Below are 19,720 nucleotides of genomic sequence, written 5' to 3' on the forward strand. Positions count from 1 at the left end.
ATGCCACTGCCACATTGTTTGGGTTGCTATACCTTTGTTCTATATTTTGAACTCAGATGATGTGATACTTCCAGCTTTGTTCTTTTGCACTACATTACTTTGGCCATTTGAGGTCCTTTGTGGTTACTTGAACCTAGGATCGTTTTCTTTATTTCTGTGAAGAATGTCATTAGTATTTTGATAGGAATTACATTGAATTCAGCTATTGCTTTGGATAGTGTGGGCATTTTAACAATATTTATTCTTCATTCTATAAACACGACATATCTTTGCATTTATTTTGTCTTCAATTAATTTCATTTTTTTTTTATAAATCTCAGTGTAGAAAGCTTTCATCTCCTTGGTTAAATTTATTCCTAAGTATTTTTTCTTGTATATGAGATTTTTTTTTACTTCTTTTTTAGATAGTTCACTATTAAAGTATAGAAAAGTAACTGAGTTTTGTGTGCTAATTTTGTGTTCTATAATTTCACTGAGTTTGTTAGATATAACAAAATCTTGGTGCAGTCTTAAAGTTTTCCATGTATAAGATCATGTCACTTGCAAATGGAAAATTTAACCTTTTCCTTTCCAGTTTGGATGCTTTTATTTCTTTCCCTTGCCTGATTACCCTGTGTAGGACTTCCAGTACTAGATGGAAGAAAAGTAGTGACAATGAGTATCCTTGTCTTGTTGCAGGTTTTAGAGGAAATGCTAAATTTCCCTATTTAGTATGGTGATAGCTGTTTGTCATATATAGCCTTTATTGTGTTGAGAAACATTTCTTCTATATCTAATTTGTTGAATATTTTTATCTTGAAGAAATGTTGAATTCTGTCAAATACTTTTTCTGTATTTATTGAAATGATCACATGATTTCTGTCTTTCATTCTGCTAATATGAGTTATCATGTCTATTGATTTACATATTTTGAACCACCCTTGAATCTCTGGGATGAATCCCGGTTAATCCTTGTTAATAGCCTTTTCAATGTGCAGTTAAATTCACTTTGCTACTATTTTGTTAACAATGGATTTTTGCATCTGTGTTCATCAGGGATATTGGCCTGTAGTTTTCTTTCTTTGTTGTTGTTGTGTCCTTGTCTGGTGTCTTTGTCCTTGTCCTTTACTTGGTAACAAGGTGATGCTGGCTTCCTAAAATGAATTTAGGAGTATTTATTTCCTCCTCTCTATTTTTTTAATAATTTGGAAAGAATTGATAGTAGTCATTACATATTTCATAGAATTCAACAGTGAAGCCATCAGGTCCTGGACTTTTCTTTGATGGGAGACTTTTTATTATGGATTCAATTTCCTTACTTATTATTGGTATGTTCAACTAATCTATTTCTTCATAAATCAACCTTCATAGGTTGTGTATGTTCAGGAATGTATCCATTTCTTCTGGGTTATCAAATGAGGTAGCATATAATTGTTCATAACAGTCTATTTTTGTACCAGTTTTAATGTCCATTTTTCACCTCTGATTTTGAGTCTCCTTTCACTTTTCTTAGTTAACCTACCCAAAGGCTTATTGATCTTTTTATCTTATTTAAAAGTCAACTCTTCATTTTGTTGATCCTGTATTGTTTTTCTAGTCCACACTTTATTTCTTTGTACTCTGATTTTCATTATTTCCTTCCTTCTGTTAATTTTGAATTACATTATTTGTTATGTTAACTTTCCTCTTAGAACTGCTTTTGTGGTATCCTATAGGTTTTTGGTATTTTGTGTATCCATTTGTCTCAAGAAATTTTTTAATTTCCTGTTTAATTTCTTCCTTGACCCATTGGTTACTCAAAAGCAAGTTGTTTAATTTTTATATCTTTGTAAAGTTTCCAGAATTCTTCTTGTTATTGATCTCTAGTTTTATATCATTGTGGTTTGAAATGATATTTGATGTGATTTCTTTTTAAAGTTAAGGCTTGCCGGCGCCGCAGCTCAATAGGCTAATTCTCCGCCTTGCAGCGCCGGCACACCAGGTTCTAGTCCCGGTTGGGGCACCAGATTCTGTCCCGGTTGCCCCTCTTCCAGGCCAGCTCTCTGCTGTGGCCCAGGAGTGCAGTGGAGGATGGCCCAAGTCCTTGGGCCCTGCACCCACAGGGGAGACCAGGAGAAACATCTGGCTCCTGGCTTCAGATCAGCGCAGTGTGCCAGCCGCGGCGGCCATTGGAGGGTGAACCAACAGCAAAAGGAAGACCTTTCTCTCTGTCTCTCTCTCTCACTGTCCACTCTGCCTGTCAAAAAAAATAAATAAAAAATTAAAAAATAAAGCTAAGGCTTGTTTTTTGGTGTAGTATATGACCTATGTGTATCCTGGAGAGTGTTCTGTGTGCAGTTGGGAAGAATGTTTATACTGCTGTTGTGGGGTGGAATGTTTTGTAAATGTCCAGTTCATGTGGTCTAGAGTATAATTTAGCTCTAATATCTCTTTGTTAGTTTTCTGTCTGGATGATCTGTCCATTGATGAAACTAAGGTGTTGAAGTCCACAACTATTATTATATTTCAGTACATCTCTCCTTAATGTAGATTAATATTTGCCTTATATATTTAGATGCTCTCTAACATGTGCATATATATTTACAACTGTTATATCTCTTTGTTGATCCCTTTATCATTAGATAGTGACCTTCTTTTTCTCCTTTTATGATTTTTTTGGCTTAAAGTCCACTTTAGCTGATATTAGCTGCTCCTGCTTTCTTTCAGTTCCTATTTATATATGGATTTTTTTTCCATCCATTCATTTTCAGTCTATCTGTATACGTATAGGTGAAGTGAGTCTCTTGTAAATATCATATCACTGAGTCTGGGTTTTTTTTTTTTAATCCATTCAATCTTTATCTTTTAGTTGGAGAGCTTAATCCATTTACATTCAAGGTTACTATTGATAAGTAAGGACTGCTTCTGGCCATTTTGTTAATTATTTTCTAGTTGTTTGTAGCAACTTTCCTCCTCTCTTACTAACAGTCAAATTCTATGTCACTATGACACCTTTCTTCCTCAGCTATGACTCAAAAAGAGGAAGTGATTTTTCTAAAACGTGCAGCCTCCACAATTCTAGCGTGTTGCTCTTTCCACAGCACCACACTGAACATCTTTCCATTTCCATACCATGCTGGGTTCTCTTCCATGTGAAAATGAGTAATGAGAAGAAGAAGGAACGAAGGAGCAGGAGGAAAAAGGAGAGAAAAAGGAGCTGTAACTTATTTAGAAAGTTCTGGGCCAATATTTCACACATATTGTTCGCATATTGTGCTTATTTCTGTGAATTTCTAAAGTAGCTTCTCTCTACTCTCATTTTATATAAAAAGAAGGGGTAATAAATTTGCTTAAGATTGTACTGCTAGTGAGTGACAGAACTACCTGATTCCAAAATCTGTTCACTTTGTAGATATTTCCATTGATCTTTTCCTAAAGAGTTTTTTCTTGATGAAAATTTACTTTAATAAGAATAAAAAATTGCTAACTATGGATTTTTTTAAAAAACATATGTTCTGGCAGGAGAATTTACCTACTCATAAAGATGCCAGTTAAAACATCCATGTCCCCTAATGGGGTGCCTGTGTTTGTGTCCCGGCTCCATCCTCAATTACAGTTTCCTGCTAACACAGACAGCAGTCATGACCCAAATAATTGTTCTCCTGCCACCCACATGAGAGCCCTGGATTGAGTTCCCAGTTCTCGGCTTTGGTCTAGCCCAGCCCCACAACTGTGGGCATTTGGGGAGTGAACCAGCAAATGGGAGCTTTGTCTGTCTGTTTGTATCTCTCTTTGTCTCTGTGTCTCTCTTTCCCTTTCTAACTCTGGAATAAAAAGAAAGAACAGGTACTACCTCTATACTAAAAAGTATAGAGGTAGATTTAGGTGTAAACCTAAATCAAATTTGGTATGTAGCCATGCATTAAAATAAATGATATGAGATTCATTTGCAAAATCAAATATAAAAAAAAAATAAATTTGTAGTAGACTATTATTTCATGTAACAGGAAAATTATGCTAGCCCATGAAAGAATCATTGCTCAAAATTCTTTTGGTTTGTTTTAATAAGAAATAATATCATTAACCTCAAGAGACTGCCCATCTGAATGGAGTTATAACATTGTTAACAATACTACAAGCTTCTTATGTCTAAATAAGCCCCGTCTGCCCACAAAATATCCTTTGCTACATTTAATTTGGAAATATTTGCTGGTGCAAGAAGTAATTTCACTGAAATGATAAGGAAGTAAACTAGGAATTCCCAAACCCAATTCCTCTGTAAGTTAAGGTCCTTTATATTTTATCTGCTCTTACCTTTTAGGAAACAGATGGTTATCTTTCAGGCACATTTATATTTGTGTATATACTTTATATATCCCGGTATATTAACTACATATTTGGAAAATTTACCAGTTTTAGTATTCATTAATTAATACTCCATGGGTGGATATTGTGGCACAGCAGATTAAGCTACTGCTTAGGACACCAGCATCCAGTATCAGATTGCTGGCCCAGGTCTCAGGAACTCTGCTTCCAGTCCAGCTTCCTACTAATGCATCCTGTTGGACAACAGATGATGACTCGAATGCTTGGAGCCCTGCCACCCATGCGGGAGACCTGGATGGAATTCTGGGCTCCTGGCTTTCGCTTCGCCCAACCCTATCTGTTGTGGGCATTTGGAGAGTGAACCAGCAAATAAAATATTTTTCTCTCGCTCTTACTGTATCTTTGAAGCAGACGAAAATTAATAAGTAAACATTTTTACAAAATTAGTGCTCCAGGTATGAAAGAAAATATGCTTCCCCAAAGATCTACCCTCAGAATACCTCTTAATTACTCATAACAGTATAACCAAGTTAATGAGTTATACAATATCCAATGTGGAGCAATTAGGTACACTAGCTGCAGTAGCCAATGCATAAATAGTGCTGCTAAGGAAAGTCAGTTGAGTTTGAACTAATTCCCTTTAGATAACAATATAAAGTGGTCAGACTTTCTGAATCCATCATGATAAAAGCCACACTCAGTAATGAACTTGGAAGTCAATTTAATCTTTATTGTCCTGTTTCTTAGCTTGTTTGGAATTTTCCTCATGTACCTGTTTCACATGGCAGGTAATTCAGTGTGCTCTAGCAAACTGTAATTTAAGGCTTTCCTCTCTTTGCTCAAGCCCAGGTGAAGGTAATTTAAAATGCTGGATACAGTCTCACTATATTCCACAGCCTCCACTTGTTATCAGTTCAATATTTCATAAAATATCTCCATGCTTAAGAATAAAATGTTAATGATTCACTTAACAAAGACTTGTAAGGAACTAAAAAATGAAAGAATTCACTAAAATTAAGCCAATCCAACTTGATCCTATGTATGTTTTCAAAGATGTTAGTAGATTAATGGATGAACAGAAGTAAAATTGCCTTTCTTAGCTTCAACATGCAGAGAATCCTCATAACTGATATAATGTATAGCCCCTTTGTCCACCAGGCTATAATGAAAAAATTTTTAATATTTTAATAATATTGCCATTCTTAACGAGTCTTTAACCCAACCAAGGTTTAGTTGTCACCTGCTTGACAAAGAATGAACTCTGGAGATGATTACGTGAAAGTGCAAAAGGGAAGGACCAGTTTGGGGAAAGGAAAAGACAAGACAGATAGCTGACCCCAGCTAGTGAGAATAAGTAATTGAAAGACAGGATCTAATCTCAGGTTAACATAATGATATGGAGGGTTTTTTTTTTTTTTTTCCTAAATTACTCAAAATTTTCTGAAGCTAGAGGATGTAGGTTAATCTCAGCCACATTTCTAGGAACAATCAATGGTGTGAGGATAAGAACAGTGCTAGGAAAAACTGCTGGCTCCAGAAGCAACGAGCTGAGCGCCCTGGAGAAGAAATTTAGGCAGATAGTGCACCAGTGAGAGAAAAAAATCCTCAGATCCAAGTAGCATCATTGGGCTCAGCGTCAGCTCCAGAAGTTGCGATGGAATCGTGAGGAGTCAGGTGGGTTAATAGGTAGTCAGGGGATCCCAATGGAATTTGGGGTGTAAAATATAGTTGCTTCCTTCCCCAATACGTTATCTTTAGCAAGAACAAACAGGCCGCCCTCTTTCCTTCAAATTTACCATGAGACCAACAAGGGAGCTCTTCCTGAGCTCCCAGCTTATTGTGAAAACAAGTTACCTACCCCACCCTTAGCAGGCCAGACAGGATGGAGCATTGTAAATCAAGCCTTTTGATGGGTTTTTGTCCCTGCCTGGTAACTGAATGCCAATCTGACTGTCAAGTTTCTTTTTCCTTAGAAGTTGTACTTAAAAACCCCAGTCCCTTTGGGTTTCTTTCCTCTCTTGGAAGCCCCCCTCCATGCTGCTCCGGCTGGAGGTCTTTGATTCTAATAAATCCTTTTAAATCTCTCTGCCTTCCGCTTGATAATTCTTTTGCACAAGACAAAGAACCGAGGTAACAATAATTTCTCCGCCGCCGTTTTCCTGTAACAGAATCACATGGATTCTGTGGATGGCAGTGGCAACACTGTGCACCCAGAGCATCTAGACTCAGTTGGGGCTACCCTGGAAGACCTACAAGTCCACAGGCATCGGAAGAGCACAGATGGCAGATTGGGAGGTACCCCTGGGGCATAATCTAACTGTATCCCATGACTATACCTGAGGATTTAGCTATTAGATTAGGAAGCTTTTTCTAGCAAAGGCATCAGAACCCAAATAAGGTGAGGAGTTTCTTGTTATTGAGAATGCATAATGAGCAACTGTGTGAATGGGTTAGGAATAAAGCAAAATGCATTTCACTATCTGGTGAAAGAGGACAGGTGATCTTCAGGGTTCCTTTGAAATTACATAAATTCTACACAGTCTAATATGGTAGCCACTGGCCACATATGGCATTTAAATTTCAGTATGTTAAATTTGGGGACTGACACTGTGTCACAGTAGGCTAAGCATCTGCCTGCAGTGCTGGCACCTCATATGGGTACCAATTCAAGTCCCAGCTGCTCCTCTTCCGATCCAGCTCTCTGCTGTGGCCTGGGAAAGCTGAAAATGGCCCAAGTGCTTGTGCCCCTTCTTGTGCTTCGGCTTGTGCTTCTGGCTCCTGGCTTTGGATTGCCCCAGCTCCAGCTATTGCAGCCATTTGGGGAGTAAACCAGCAGATGGAAGAACTTTCTCTCTATGTCTCTGTGTGTGTGTATGTGTGTGTGTCTCTCTCTGTAACTCTACCTCTCTAATAAATAAATCTTAAACCAGAAGTCAGTCTCTCAGTCACCATATCCACATGTCTAGTACTCAGTATTCACATGCAGCTGTTGTTTACCATGGTGGACATTACAGATCTACAACATTTCCATCATTGCAGAAAAGTATATAGGACTGTGTTGCTGTGGTTGCTTTTTGTCTTTTGTATGATATTCACTTCTAGTAGATTGGGCTTTTCCATAAAGCAGTAATATTCTGCTGCGAAACCCCAGTGGTTAGAGGTGTCCCAGCTGGCCAGTGCTTATCTATGTGGCCACCCTGGGAGAGGGAGGCACAATGAGAGGTGAATTCCTACTGCTCAAATTCCTACTCCTCCACTTCCTCACTGTGTGACATAAAATAAATAACTCCACCATTCTTAACTTCTCTTTCTTATCTTTCAGAGATGTTCTGAGGGGTCAATTATATAAAGGTCTTACTTTTCAATAAGAGCAACCAACTTTCCACTGGAAACAGAAAGACCAGCCTGAGATGTTACACAGAATCTCCCCCACAAGTTACTAGTCACTCATTATACACTGGCCATGGTATACTGGACGAGCCCTATAGTTGTCTCCATTGATCTTCCCGTCTGTCCTGGCACTGTCCCCTCAGGTGCCTTCTCTGCTCCTACTCTGCATTTTGTACTTGATTTACTGACAAGGCAATACTTTACATAATAAAGAGAACTTCCAAAAGTTTATAGAAAATTGGATTAAAAGATGTTATTTTGCTGTAAAAAGTTTTGAAATCCATGCATAGTTTTTACATAACACACATTCCCATCAACTTTTGAAGACCTTGTATTTCGGATGACAATCTGAACTTGGGGAATCATTGCTGAAGAGCTCACTTGGAAAGTAATCCTCTTCCTCTTTGAAGAAACAAGTCTGCAAAACTTTTCTCCTCCTCACATCCATTTGTAAATTATAATGTTTTGGCACCTCTAGTTGCTGCATCTAAGTGCAAATGGATTCGGAAGCCAGCAATATATAGTCATGTCTGCCACGGCCAGTCCCACAGCTGGTGCCAGACAGGGCCTGTCCCCCCGCCCCCAGCAGCAATGGGCTGCATGTTACCAAAGATACTCCTGCCTACTGTACCTGCCTGTGCATCTAACCAAATTTTGTGTTAGCTAGGACTCTGTTTTACTGTAACCCTATCCTGTGAGTTCTAAGCCTTTCTGTGGCCCACTGGAAAATTAATGTAACCTATTTAAAGGTTGGTGTGAAAAGTAAGCACATGGTTGTGAATTTTAAATACAGTTCCTTCTCAGATAATAGGCAATAGTTTCATAAAATAACAACCAGTGGCCGGCGCCGCGGCTCAATAGGCTAATCCTCCGCCTGCAGCACTGGCACACCGGGTTCTAGTCCCGGTCGGGGCACTGGATTCTGTCCCAGTTGCCTCTCTTCCAGTCCAGCTCTCTGCTGTGGCCCGGGAGTGCAGTAGAGGATGGCCCAAGTCCTTGGGCCATGCATCCGCATGGGATACCAGGAGAAGCACCTGGCTCCTGGCTTTGGATCAGCGCGGTGCACTGGCTGCAGTGCGCCGGCCTCAGTGGTCATTGGAGGGTAAACCAACGAAAAAAAGGAAGACCTTTCTCTCTGTCTCTCTCTCTCACTGTCCACTCTGCCTGTCAAAAAAATAAAATAAAGTAAAATAACAACCAGTATCTACTTTTTAAAGTCCTCTTTCATTTTAGGGGGAACTGTGATTATCAAAAGCATGCTGGCCTGTCCCTATCTGGTTACTTACCAAACTCTAGAGGCCATATTTTTTCACCATGCTCTATGAATCCAAGTGCTCCTGGTCATCTTTGAAACTTGGGAAGTGAGAGACTGCCTCAGCATTGGGAGCAGGTGCCTTGGAAAAGCTTCCAGAGGCAAAGTCCCAAATGCAGCCTTTTAAAGGAAGAGCATTTTCAGGACCAGAGCATCCTCAGGGTTGCCACTCACTGAGCTAAGGAAGCCCATAAGCAGAACTGGCACAGCTGCAGACTTCATTGACTCCTGAAATCATCCTACCTTGAAAAGACCCCTTGGTGCAGGTGGAGGCTAAATAGGGGGAATTGGGACAAAGTCAGATGCATGTCCATTCACCTAATCCAAGTGTTCTTGATGGAGCTGTGTATGCTTAGGGCCTGAAGAATGCACTCTCTGAGATTAGAGAACTACTGAAATTATGAGAAAATTAAAGGAGGGGTGCTTATGTTCATCTTCTTGGAAAGAAATCCTTAGACTTTACTGTGCCCCCAAAAGAAATATTCACTAGCAAGTTTTTTTTAACCCCTTTTTAAGAAAAATTTTATTTTATTTATTTGAAAGAGTTACAGAGATAGATAGAGCCAGAGAGAGAGAGATGTCTTCCATCTGCTAGTTCACTCCCCCAAATGATCACAATGGCCAGAGCTAAGCCGATCCAAAGCCAGGAGCCAGGAGCTTCTTCTGGGTCTCTCACATGGGCTCAGAGACTCAAGGACTTGTGCTGTCTTCTATTGCTTTCCCAGGCCATAGCAGAGAGCTGGATCAGAAGTGGAGCAGCCAGGACTCAAACCGGCACCCATATGGCATACCGGCGCTGTAGGCCAGGGCTTTAACTTGCTGAACCATAGCGCCAGCCCCATTAGCAAGTTTAAATTAGGATATTTTAAAAATTATGTGGCTTTTTCCTTATTTGTGTAAAATTGATGATTTTCCTTCTCCCTTTGGATAACAGTTCATTAGAAAAGTCTTTCAGGTGATAACTTCAGAATAATTTGAAGATGTGTGATTTTTAAAGATGTATTAATGTGGGTGCATAATACCTAAACTAGGTATGTTCTCTGTTGGAACTTGGAGATCCTATTGCAAAATAATCCTTGCAATAGGATTTACTCGAAAGGAGCTCTTGAGTGATCAATTCTAATCAAGTAACAAAATAAATGAAAATCAGTTGTATTCAACAAAGTCAGGGGAGATAGGAATTGAAAGATATGTAAAACAATCCCCAATACAAGTCAAGGTAAGAAGAAGCATAAAAATACCTGAAAAGACACTATGGAGGTTGGATAAAGAAGAATTCAAACCTGAGGTTAGCAAGGGAAGGATAGAGAAGAATAAATGTTTCCCATGTGAAATGCTGCATCACTGAAGCTTTGGTAGCCTCTCTGTGGATGCATATTGGAAGAGATTTCCCTTAACAATTTTCATTGTCTATTAACCCCTCAATAATTCAGTTCTGTGTCCCTCACCCCTTCATACTAAACATACCTAGCAAGCACCATTTATGTGTGGATGGATAGAGATGGGTGTACAGGTAGACAAGTACAGACGTCATATTAGAAGGATCAAAGGTGGGGAGGAGGGAGAAAGAGTAGAAGAAATAGACTGCACAGCTTCATAGCCGTTGTTTCAGGGGCCGGCCCAGCTCTGAGTCTCACAAGAGAGCAGTCGGAAGGGAGGTTAGTGAGGTGGGTGTGTCCATGTGTCGGATGTCCAGGCACAGCACAGCTCTGAATACTGTGCTCAAGGCCTGCCAAGGCTGAAGTGAAGGGACAGGCTCTAACCTAGAAACTTCAGGGAAGATTCTGCTTCCAAATGCATTCAGGTGATAACAACATTCAGTTCCTTACAGTGATATAGTCAGTGGCCTTTCATCTTCAAGTCAGCAAATGGCACAGTGATTCCTTATCATAGTTTGAATCTCTCCAAGTTCTGCCACGTCTCCTGATGCCCTCTTTGGCCTTACAATTGAGAAATCTTTTCTCCTTCTTTCTCCTCCTTCTCTTTTTCTTCCTTGTCTTCTTTAAATTTTATGTTATTGTGGTAAACTATATACAATATAAAGCTCTTTTTTTCAAGATTTATTTGTTTATTTCAAAGTCAGAGTTACACAGAGAGGGGAAGACAGAGAGGGAGAGAGAGAGAGATAGAGAGAGAGAGAGAGAGACAATCTTCCATCTACTGTTTCACTCCCCAAATGACTGCAAGGGCTGGGGCTGGGCCAAGCCAAAGCCAAAGGTCAGGAGCTTCCTCCAGATCTCCCACATGAGTGCAGGGGCCCAAGCACTTGGGCCATCTTCTGTGCTTTCCCACATGCATTAGCAGGGAGCTGGATCAGAAGTGGAGCAGCCGGGACTTGAACTAGCCCTCCTATGGATTCCAGCATCATATGCGGCCCTCTACACCACAACACTGGCCCCCAATTTAAAGTTCTTACTTTAAGGCTCGTGTGATTACATTAGGTCCACTCAAATTAATCAAAGATAGTCTCACTATTTTGAGATAGCCTATCAATAACCTTAATTACATCTGCAAAGTCCCTTTTGCCATGAAACATAGCAAATCCATGAGCATGAAATCAAGAGTGGAGATGATGGGAGGCAAAATTCCATCTACCACAATGGTTTCCTCCAGATGGGTATGGATGATAGATTCATGAGGACTTGACCTTCACTGGCAGTCATATAATTTCAAGGCCATGAAGTTAATTCTTGGAAGAGCAGGCATAAGTTTGGTTCCAGAAAGCCATGTTCAAAACCTGTACCACATGAATCATGCAACTCAGCCTTCATGTCCTCTTTGGAAAAGTGGAGATTGTATGAACACTTAGGATATGGGGTTACTAAAAGCATTAAAAGAGTTAATACATTTAAAAGACATAGAACAAGGTTTGGAAAGAGGATATTTTATACTGCCTCAATAAAGACTGTTCTTACTGAGCTTGAAAACCATGGGGGAAGCAGCATGAAATAAACAAGAGAATAGCTTTAAGAGACACTTAAAGAGATCCTAACTTCATTTAGTCAGATTTGTAACTGAAACCCTACAACATTTTTATTAATTTCCTATTTCTTTTGGAACGAAGTACCACAAACTTAGTGGCTTAAAACAGCACACATTTATTATTTTAGAGTTCTGGGGATTAGAAGTCTGAAATGAATCTCACCAAGCTAAAATCAAGAAGCTCTATGGGAAAATTGACTTTCTTGCCTCTTCAAATTTCTAGAGGCACCCATCCTTTGACACCTGGCCTCTTCAAAGCCAACAATTACATAACTCTGATCTCTGCTTCTGTGGTCATGTCTCTCTGATAATCCTGCTTCCTTCTTTGACTTACAAAGACCCTTGTGATTATGTTGGGCCCACCCAATTATAATGCAGGATAATCACATCTCAAGATCATTGACTTAGTCACATGTGCAAAAGTCCTCTTTGCCATTTCAGGTAACACACTCACAGTGCCGTGGACGAAGACCTAGACATCTTGAGGGGCCAGTATTCTGCCTCCTACAGAACCTACTACCTAATACATGATTTATGCTTTAACCTAATGCCATTGTTTAAGCTTGGCTTGAAAATTATGTGAAGTCATGCATCTAGCACATAGCAGCTAAATGAGTTCAGTGGAATATGTGTAGTGGTCTCTGTTTATAGAGAAATGAAATGAAAAGACCATCAATTCTGTGTTTGTAAGATTATTTTTAAAGAATGCTATTCTCAAAGAGTTTGACAACATCTACCTTCAAATCACTATTTCAAGTCAGAGCACTTGTAGAATTTGTAATCGTTTATATACCACAGCTATTCATGTTAGATATTATTAACTTTTGACTGCAATTTACTTTTTAGGTTGTGGATAAATAGTGTCTCCTGCTCTAACGTATCCTATCTAAAATGCAGCTATAACCTCAAGACAAGGAAAAACCTCTAAGGAACATAAGTTTTATTGATCTCTTTCCTTGAAACATAAGCACCCAAAATTTGATCCATCATTTTCCTTTCCATTAAAGTGCGACTTGTTGTCATCTGAAACTGGTACCCCTTTCCTGGTAGACACCATGCCTTCCAATGTCTGTCATGTAGTAACTCGCTTAGGGAGCTTCTGAGAGCAGAAGGATCTTGTTTTAGGCCATGTCAACTGTATTAGCTGAAGAGTTCTCTTTCCTAATATTTACTTATTTGCTGCTCCTTTTTATTTGAATCGTTTATTATTCCCCTAGCTTTACAGGAAAACTTGAAATCCCTCTCCACTATATAACAATGCGAATGCAGACAGTCTCCGGCTTCCTATGGCTTGGCTAAGGATTTTTTTAGCACTATCACAGGCTAGGTTCTGTTATGTCTCACCTCCAATCCCTCTGATACAGAGGCTGTCAGCACCCACCTTTGGAAGCATGAGCTGAAGTTTGGGTATAGAGCCTGAGACCCTGCCCTCTCCCCCAGTACAGGTTTCCTCTGCTGTAACACCCATCACCCCCACAGATATCTGAGGCCGTAATCTCCTTTGGGGCCTGGAGCAGGGGGAACTGAGCAAGTCTGTTAATGCTCATGCTGCTTGCTATGCGCTGAGCAATAAACTGTTCGTCCAAGAAAGAAGAGACAGTGTGAAAATGATACAGCAGAAACTGTACTTCAAAGTTAAAATTTTGGTCTTTTCCCAGACTAATGTTCTGAGGTATAGTGCATGATACTGGGCAGCAGACGCAAGGGCAGCTTGCTTTCCCTTGTGGTGTCAGGGGGAAACACACTCTGCTGTGTGCTGTGTGGCTCAGCTATAAAGTTCAGTAGGCTAACTGTATTAACTGTACTTTTGGCTTAAGGTATTTGCAATTTACATTGCTGTTATTGAGACATAATCCCATTGTAAGTTCAGGACCATATAAATATTCATTTTTAATGTTTGCAATTAAGTACAATCTATACTATATATTACATATATATGTTTTCCCTTGTTGCACAGGATGTAATTTTTAATTCAAAAATTTGTGTACACTAATTATATGTCTGGTACCCTGTAAAAGGCTGGGAATACACCATTGAAAAGACATAACTTTTGCCCTAAGGAGCTCTCTACTGTACTGGTGAGGAAGGGCACTGATAGAATTTTTAAATAGAGAAAAATATTTAAGGTAGAGAAGTGCATGTATTTGGAGATTGAATGACTGAGGTGTCAGGAAAGAGAGGAGTAGAAATGACAATTAAGTAAGGTTTGAAAAAATGAGGGCATATCATTACCTCCAACTGAGATAAGTAATATTGGAGGAAGAGTAAGTTTGGAAGAACATGGGTTAGTTCTAGACATGCTGAATCTGATGTGCCTGTAGTGTGACCAGCTGCAGGTGTCCCATAGGCAAGCATTCATTTACTCAGATATTGTTCGAGAAGTTATTATAGTAAACTGAACAAGGAATAATTATGGCTCAGATTCGGGTAGCAGCAATAAAGATGGAGAGCAGTGGAGGTGTCAGGTTGTTCCGGGATTGAATGGGATGGAAGAGGGAGAGCAATAAAAGAAGACAGCTGAATGTATGATTCTGGAGATCAGGAAGATGTCAAGATTGAGGAAAGGTGTATGGGAGTCATCACGTGGGAAGCAGGGTTGAGCTTGAGAGTGAATGGGAGCACAGGCCAATTTCCTGGGCTATACAGGCAGGAAGAAAGGAGTAAGCAATGGTAAAGTTCATGAAAATAGGAAGAAATCAGAAAGGCATGGAAGCAAAGTTAATGATTTAAATAAACAGGGAAAGTTTAACAATGTCAGTTACCAAAAAATGGTCCAATCAGGCAAGCATTAAACTTGGCAGTTAGGAAGTAATGTGCCAGCAATTTCCCTAAAGTGATGGGGTAAAAATAATTTTGATCATTTTAATAAATGCTTAATATTTGTAATAATAGTCTAACATTATAATGCAAATTATAGCCACAAATGTACGCAAATATACCAAACCTATACTATTCATTTTTCAATTATTTGTCATTTAAAGTTTCTACCATTTTCCACCACAATGAGTGATTCTGTGAATGTCTTTTTCAATAAAAGGCTAAAACTTTTTTCTGGTACTTTCAAATATTATGTGCCATATTTCAATTCAAAGAAAAACGCTAGTAAATCTTAATATCTCTAAATAACTTTGAGTATCTTATTATCTCTAAATAATTATTCTAATTATGAGTGTTTATTCTGCAGAGACTTTATTCATTTATTTAAGCATCGGGGAGACAGAGAGAAGGAGACAAAGAGACAGAGAGAGAACTCTCTTCTGATGGCTCATTCCCCAAGTGCCTGCAACAGCCAAAAGACTGGGTCTGGCAAGTGCCTGGGCCACTGCATCTGCATTGGAGACCTGGAAGAAGCTCCTGGCTCCTGACTTCCGTTCAGGCCAGTTCCAGCCGTTGCAGCCATTTGGGGAGTCAACCTGAAGATGGGAGACCTTTCTCTCTGTTTCTCCCTCTCTCTGTAACTCTAGCTCTCAAATAAATAAATGAATAAGACTGCACCTGGGCTAAAGCTGGAAGTCAGGAATGCAAAAGTCTCCCTCTTGGGTGGCAAGAACTAAATTACTTGAATCATCACCACCACTTCCCAGGGTCTACATGAGCAGGAAGCTGGAGTCAGTAGCCAGAGCTGGGAATTGAACCTAGGTCCTCCAGCGTGGGATAAAGACTGCCTAGCTGATAGGCTAAACACACATTCCATAACAACTATTTTGCGGAGACACTGTTTTGCTGTTTCTACTCTTTTGATAAGGAGGCATCAAAAATCTCTGGTCTGTTGTCTAACCCATCGTATATACATCTAAAGCAAACATTTTCTTTGTACTATGTGAAAGCCTTCAAATGATGCGACATTGTAGTATACAATAATTTGTGCATGAGTCATTTTCCTTTCTTTATAATGTAAACAATTTAATTCCTATTAGTAATAGGTTTCTTCGGTTTCGAATGACTAATTTTCCACCTATTAGCTATTTTTGTTGACCTCACTTCACCAGAGTTCCTCAATCTCAGTTTAATTTTAGCAATCACAATTCTCTCATCTAATTAACAAAGAAATTGGGCCATTGCCTCAGTGGCCTGCATTCAACCTTATTTTGACTGGCAATTTTCTAATAATGTTTCACTCTCTCTTCCACCTCTGTACCTATAATAGTGGTTGCTGTTCCATTGAGTTCCTTCTCTTTCCCCAGTTTTCTTTGCATTCCTTCTTTCACTTTTAGCATTTATTTTCCTTTTCACCTTATTTACTTAGTAACCTATCCAAATCTTTCACTGCTACAAATGTCTCAGTAAGCATTCAGTTGCTTATTGAAGAGAAAGCAGACAAACTAAGCCAATGGTCATGCAACATGTCAAAGCTTTCTGCACAAGTGATCTCTGGAGGGTGTCTTTTTACCCCAGTGGTATTTTCCAATCTTGATGCCCCCTTTACAGATTCTGATTTATTTTGAATCCAAATCTGCCTCCCTTTAACATGAAATATATCCAATTGCTCTTCCACAGGGCAGTTTTTTGAATGTTTAACAAGACCATTATTTACCCCCTAAATCATCCTGGTACCGGCTTCAACAGACCTAATTTAAGCTTGTTGAATTCTTTATTTAGTAGAGGGTTAAGCATGTAATTATAAAGTAGATTGAATGTCATTGCAAAAATTAAAAGGAAAATAGGAACGGAAAGGAGGAGAAGGGTAGGAGTGAGGGAGGCTAGGATTAAAAGTATCATGTTCTTAGAACTGTATGTAAGAAATACATGAAATTTGTTCCCTTTATATAAATTTTGAACAACTTAAAAATGTCTGATTCGAACCCTTAGAATCACTTGCATAATTGTTGGAGAGCAATAAGGTGTAGTGGAATTTAATGTCAGAAAATGAAGATTTCCATAGCAACTTGCTTACTTGCTATAATTTTAGGTAAATTTCTCTCTAGATTTCATTTTCCTTGAAGAATTACAGTGATGATAAAATAAGTTGTATATGTGAACATATTTGTAAATTATAAAACCCTAAACCCATGTTATTGTTTATGATTTCTGGTATTAATTCAAATAAATAAATCTGTTGAATAACAACAAAAGAATAGGACTATAAGCAGGATCCCAAATGAGAAACTGTATCTTGTCCCAAGAAAAGAAACATCCCTCTTTGCTTGTGACATAATTGTGTGAATTCCGTTGGGTTTGGACTGGCTGGCACTCAAGGAAGATCTTTGCATATGATCACTCTACATCTTACTAAAGTACAAGCCTGTCAGAAAACCATGTCAACCTCAGACTCGGCTAAAATTTCTGGGACCATTTTTCTTCATGTAAAATGATGTTGATGTTTGCTTTCCCTATTACTGTGTGCTTGGGTGGTTTAATGTGTATAGAATATTATATTCATCTTTATTAGGTGTTATTAGATTTTAAAACAGCAGTAACAAATGATGATAAAATATTGAGGAAGAGATAGCTTGTTTCTAATTCACCCACCTAAAGGTATAATTTGATGAATGTTTTCACTGTCAAAATTGGGGATATTTTATGGGGCAGGCAATGTGGTACAGCAGGTCAAGCCACTAGATTGTCTTCATCCCTTATGGGAGTGCCTGGAATCAAGAGCTGCCTCTGTGTCTGATCCAGCTTCCCCAATAATACATTTGGTAAGCAGCAGATGATGGCTTAAGTTCTTAGGTTCCTGCCACCCATGCGGGAGACCCAGATGGAGTTCTAGCTTCAGTCTGGCCCACCACAGGCTTTAGTTGGCACTTGGGGAATGAGCCAGCTCGCTCACTCACTCTCTCGCTCTCTCTCTCTCTCTCCCTGTCCCTTTCAAATAAGTAAAATAAATTTTAAAGTAATCCTACTAGACATTGGAACAAAAATCAAAAAAGATTCCTCATTCACTTTAAGATTTAACATTGTCTTACGCCAGACAAGGGCAATTTGAGAAAGGAAAATTCTAATGCAATTTTTTTTCAAGAACTTGGTGCAAAAAATTTTAATAATCTTAAGAATAAGTTAAATGATTAAAAATAATGTAAAATGATATAACCATGTGGCAGTGATTTAGTAACAAAAGGTCACATTAGCAAAGATAATCACTATATAAAGATAATTAAAAATGAATTTTTTTTTTTTTTACAGGCAGAGTGGATAGTGAGAGAGAGAGACAGAGAGAAAGGTCTTCCTTTTTGCCGTTGGTTCACCCTCCAATGGCCGCTGCGGCCGGCGCACCACGCTGATCCAAAGCCAGGAGCCAGGTGCTTCTCCTGGTCTCCCATGCAGATGCAGAGCCCAAGGACTTGGGCCATCCTCCACTGCCTTCCCGGGCCATAGCAGAGAGCTGGCCTGGAAGAGGGGCAACCGGGACAGAATCCGGCGCCCCAACCGGGACTAGAACCCGGTGTGCTGGCACCACAAGGCAGAGGATTAGCCTGTTAAGCCACGGCGCCGGCCTAAAAATGAATCTTAATGGAGAATGGGATGGGAGAGGGAGTAGGAGGTAGGATGGTTTGCAGGTGGGAGGGTGGGAGGAAAAACTGCTATAATCCAAAAGTTGTACTTTTGAAATTTATATTTATTAAATAAAATTTTTCTTAAAAATAAATCAGCTATAACATAAAAAAAGAAAGATAATCACATAACTCATGGTACTGAGAAATCAAAGGAGAAAACACATATGACTCTCTCAATATACAGAAAAAAAGGATATTCCAAATTATTTAACAGCCATTGATGATTTAACAACAACAACAAAAAAGTAGGAATAGAAAAAAATTCCTAAGATGCATCTCTATAGAGCCCATAAGAACCTTATGTCATGTGGAATCACTAAGAAATATTTCCCCAGATCTGCCTTAATCAATGCAGCCTTTTTTCATGAGTCTTGCTACTTGAAGGAGAGCTTGACCACACAGAAAATCTTAGGTTCCAGGCTGGCATTTTGGTTCTGGGCCAGTGTTGTGGTGATGCAGCAAATTAAACCACCACCTGCAATAACAGCATCCCATGTGGGCACAGGTTCGAGTCCAGGGTGCTCCACTTCCAATCCCGCTCCCTGCTAATGCTCCTTGGAAAGCAGCAGAAGATGGTCAAACAGTGGATCCCTGCCACACACGGGAAACCTGGATGGGATGTAGCCTCAAGCTCCTGGCTTCAGCTCCAGGCATTGTGGCCATCTAGAGAGCTAACCAGAGGATGAGGGATATCTCTCTCTCTCTCTCTTTCTCTCTCTCTCTCTCTCTCTCTGTCTTTCTCTCTTTCTCTCTCAACTCTGCCTTTCAAATAAATAAATAAATAAATCTTTAAAAAAAAAAAAGAAAGAAGATCTTTGCTTCCTGCCCTCTTTCTTTGGTTTCTTCAAGACACTGCTTGAGTGTGTGCTGAGATTAAATGTTTCTACAGGTAAGTCCAATATCAACCTCATTTTCTCTCTCTTAACTGACTTAATCTTTTTTGCTAAACCAAAGGAATATCCCCCAAAATTTGTCTGCAGTAAGTCTTTGAATTGAACATTCTGGATTACTTTTCACTAATACAATATATGCCTTTTTAATAAGTAACCCCAAGGCTTTTTATTTCAGAAAAGTTTTATTGAATCATACTTTAAGATAATTATTGTGTTCCATTGTTTTGGCTTTCTTCTTCCAAGATTTTGACTGTGTATATGTTGGATCACCTTTGCCTAACTTGAATATATTTCCTTTTTTTCTCCATTCTTTCTTTTTTCACAAATAGGACTTTTTATTTATCATCATTAAAGCCTAAATTTTA

At 39.2% G+C, this 19,720-nt stretch overlaps 1 protein-coding gene across 2 annotated transcripts in view; it reads left to right on the plus strand.

Annotated features, from left to right (window-relative positions):
• Positions 1 to 19,720, plus strand: part of DLGAP1 (DLG associated protein 1) — a 396,029-nt gene that overhangs the window by 13,714 nt on the left and 362,595 nt on the right. The window lies entirely within an intron of this gene.

The sequence above is a fragment of the Lepus europaeus genome, chromosome 9 (assembly GCF_033115175.1).
Source record: "Lepus europaeus isolate LE1 chromosome 9, mLepTim1.pri, whole genome shotgun sequence".
Taxonomy (NCBI): domain Eukaryota; kingdom Metazoa; phylum Chordata; class Mammalia; order Lagomorpha; family Leporidae; genus Lepus; species Lepus europaeus.